Source organism: Citrus clementina, unplaced genomic scaffold (genome assembly GCF_000493195.1).
Source record: "Citrus clementina cultivar Clemenules unplaced genomic scaffold, Citrus_clementina_v1.0 scaffold_5, whole genome shotgun sequence".
Classification (NCBI taxonomy): Eukaryota; Viridiplantae; Streptophyta; class Magnoliopsida; order Sapindales; family Rutaceae; genus Citrus; species Citrus x clementina.
This window is the reverse complement of record NW_006262201.1, coordinates 17,019,630-17,023,726: the sequence shown is the minus strand read 5'-3', so window position 1 is coordinate 17,023,726 and position 4,097 is coordinate 17,019,630. Positions and strand designations below refer to the sequence as shown.

At 35.8% G+C, this 4,097-nt stretch overlaps 1 long non-coding RNA gene across 1 annotated transcript; it reads left to right on the top strand.

The window, feature by feature from the left end:
• The first annotated feature begins 1,652 nt into the window (after window positions 1–1,652).
• On the top strand, window positions 1,653–2,794 carry LOC18041052. The gene is made up of 3 exons (XR_002905354.1): window positions 1,653–2,040; window positions 2,156–2,233; window positions 2,336–2,794. It is a non-coding gene; the product is annotated as an uncharacterized LOC18041052 (long non-coding RNA).
• The last annotated feature ends 1,303 nt before the right edge of the window (window positions 2,795–4,097 follow it).

Genomic DNA, 4,097 nt, shown 5'->3' with positions numbered 1-4,097 from the left:
AAAATCCTTACTAATTAGATCATTATCAATCCAGTTGTGATGAGATTAGATAGATTCGCTTTGAGATTTCAAGGTCGGTCGTTTTAGTGAGTTTATAGCTAGGTTTCATCTGTAGAAGCTTCTTCTTTTGTATTCTACAATGGTTTTGAAATTGTTATTATTTATTAATTTGAAAATCTTCACCTAATAAATTGAAAGAAAAATTAAGATAAGGAATAAAATCAAACCGCAACAGGTACTACTTTTACCACAAAAATGAGCAAATGACACCATATAATTTACTACTGAAAATGGTCCGGACTTGTTCCAACTCATTATTGAAGCAAAAAACAATCAGGATAAACACCTATTACTTGCATGAATCTGAGAAGGAATGATAAAACATCGGGTTCGGGCTGGGTTTAGGCCTACCTAGAACCGGCCTGAAGTTTTTCAACAAGGGCTCAGTTTTTTCAAACACTGGCTGGATCGAGCCCGACACCATCTGGGCATCGATTTTTTATCCGGGCACCTGGAGCCTGGATATAGCAATGCTCTATATAGCTTGAGATAAGCTCGTGCCATGCTTTTTCATTAGATAAGCAAAAACAATAGTCAGACTGAAAGGTGACAATTTGAATAATATACATTTTCTTCCCCAAGATTTGGAGAATAAACTTTTCAGATTCGTTGAGTCTATTACCACTAGAGTATACAAGTATAATCATAGAAATATAGCCAAGATGGGAAATAAATGGCACCTTCTGCATCTTTCCATGAAGCAATGAACCAAACATACCACCACCCTGCATTTTAGCTTCATCAATAAAATGGATACACTCATCAAAATATTGTGATAAATTTGTATCTCCTTTGTCCACAACTATTTCACAAAGAACAAAAAGAGAATTAACAAGGATTCTAGCCACTAAAAACAGCTTCATAAGAAGATAAGCATCGATTGGGCTAGAGGAGTGTTAGGTCAAAATAATAAATAATAAATAAATTTATGAATAAATTATTAACTACGAAGATATTCCAACTCAGAGAAAAAAGTGGTAAACGTACTAAACGGAGCTCCACGTACCCAAATATATGGACACATGGTGCTCCAATTAAGCAAACAAATTTATCACCAGATTGTGCTCATAAATAGAGGCAATATGTCACAAATTTAAACATTCACACATCCCATAAGCTCTGTTCAAAAACACTACCGTCATCATCTTTCTCTAATTCTCTTTATTCCATCTTCCTCACATCATAATTTTCCTACACGCCCTTGCTTGAGCGCCACGGTATCCTTGCAGGCACACACCCACGCCTTGCCACCCAAGTATCAAAGGAGAGAAGAGTGAACCAAATTCGCGGAGGTAAAAGCCTTTTCCTTCAACCTCCAAAAAGGGCTCAGACTTACAAGCCCAATGGCATCCAATAAGTAGAGTCCAAAAGGTGAAGATACTTGTATTAGCTCAGACTTTTAACCGTAAAAACACTTGCGAAGAAAAAGGATAAAAAAATTATGTGGATTTTTTACTACTTGAACAACAAGGAGACAGCGGAAGAAAACAAAAGAAGCAGAATATTCGATAGCATTATGCTAGCTGAGGGCCTACGGCAAATAACTACTTCTCAAGGAAGGGGACACGTCAACTTCACTTCACTCCTTCTCAAAGAAGGAGATACTTTCTGGTGGAAAGCTGGCCGTACGATGTTGAAGGAAACGGATCTCTCCTTGACGCTGTCAAAGGAAAATTCAAAATTCTCACGCGGGTTAATCATTCCAACTCAGCCCAGATACGGACCATCACCAAGCTTGAGTGTATAAAAATGAATGATCACGCCATTTCTCTGTAAATCGCAAGGCGAAATTTTTCTTATGAAAACAGAATCGGAGCGAGAGCCAGCTAAGACCCCAGCACTTCGAATCCGAGATGGGCTATCTTGCAAGATGAATAAGTTTCCATCAATCTTCTGAGCAAGAAGAGACTTGACCCTGATTTCTCTGTCCAAGCAATTAACAAAGTTGATATATACAACTTCGAGCCGTTCAATTAGTCGGTAAGTATCCTCAGATACCCATCACTCTTGATAGTAATTGTTTTTGTTTCTTGCAGAGGGTATCATAAACATATTTTGAATAAAGGGTTATTTTTCTTCTGTGTTTTAACTTCAGGCACAACCTCAGCAGCCATCAGCTCTTCATATCGTATATGATTGCAGAAATCATGTTGCAGAAAATGGCTTCTGAAGGGTAAGAAAGAGCTTGCCTTATGGGCTCTTTCAATATAAGTTATTGATGTTGAGTATGACACTAAGTATTAAAAAAATTATTACTCTTGGCATTTTATTTCAGGTAGAACCTAGCAACTACCAAATCACAATGTGTATTTGTGATTCTAGAAATCATGTTGCAGAAAATACTGTTCAAGGGGTTAAGAAGGAGTCAAACAAAAACTTATACGCCATTATCAATTCATAAATGTGTGCCAGCAACGCATCCAAGAAAATGGACTCGCTCTTCCTCTTCAATCAGATATCCACTTGCTATGCAAGATATTATTTCAATAGCATGTGTAACCCACAATTACACTTGTGTTGGGGAATAATAAGGTTGAAATTTTAAAATTTTCAAATGCTTCATGCTTGCTGAATCCTTTCCTAGCTCTGTTATTAATTGTAGTATATCGCCTAGTTCTTGAAACTTGGCCGTGTTCATGAAAGTTATTGGGGGCTATGCTCTATACATTGATCCTCTTGCATCCATGAATGGTAATAACTTCTTTAGTTCTTTATGTGATTTTTGAACTGTATTTTCTCGGTCAACTCAATAGTCAAGTAGTCAACCTTAACGATATATATGCATAACCACTTGGCCATGGACCAAGTGGTGAACCCACGCCCTTAGGGTTGGTAAAATCTGGATCTAGATCCGGATGCGGGTAAAATCTACAATGGATGTAGACGGATACTTTAGATATTCGGATCCGTAAAAATTAAAATTTAAAAATTTAATATATAATTTAAAAATTGAATAATTTACCTAATAATATCAAATAAAATTCAATCGTAATTTAACAATTAACAATTCAACATAAATAAGTAAATAACATAAGACAACATCATAAATTCACAAATAAAAATATCACAATATAAATCAATCATAAAAAATAACATAAGTTCAAGCACACCACTATTAAAATCCGCAAATAAAAACACTACAAATCCATGGAAATTTCAAGCTTCGAATCCAACATATCATGCCACTATTTGGAGAGAATGAAAAATTATTTCCTTGCTCCCTTTCGGCGGCTATGTTCAACTAATCCCGAAACCTAATTAAAGTAATTTGTAAAGTGAGTTAGCATATGTGAGAAAAAAATAGATTAAGCATTTACATTATATTGAAAATTAATGCATTTAATTAAAATAATTAAACAAATTAGCAAAGAAAATTAATCAAAAATAAATTAAATTAAACCAACAAGGAAATTAAATTAAGCCAGCAACATTTTCAAGTTTTATCAGATTTACATTAGATTAAACTCATTAAATACAATCAAACAGTTAGCCACAATACCAAATTGTTAAACAGAAAAAAGCCATGTAATTAATAGAAAGAACATAAAATTAATATAAACGTACAGTAACAACTACCGGCAAGAACAACCCGATCAGGTGAGGGTTGGTGACGGCGAAGCGTGTAGCAACAGTGACATGGCAAGGCTTCAATGACAGTGAGGCTTTGATGACTGTGAGGCGCGCAGCGACAGCGATGTGCTTAGGCGAGCTTCAACCTGAGGCTAAGGCGAGGCTGTGAGGAAGACGGTGATCAGTCGACAACGTTAGAAGCCCCTTCGGTTTTGGGCATTAGAGATTTGAGGGTCATGGCTGCTGGTAAGGTGAGCTACTGTGAGTCAGTGAGTGTGTGTGAAAGTTGAATGCGTTATTGACTTAGGGTTAGGGATTAAATTTTTTTTATTTAAGTTAATATTTATTTTTAATTCAATTTTTTTATTAAAATAAAATTCATCCAGATCCAGATATCTAGATTTTCAGATATAAGTGCATCCAGATCCAGATTTTGGGCAACACTTATACCTTAATCCTGTGGGGAA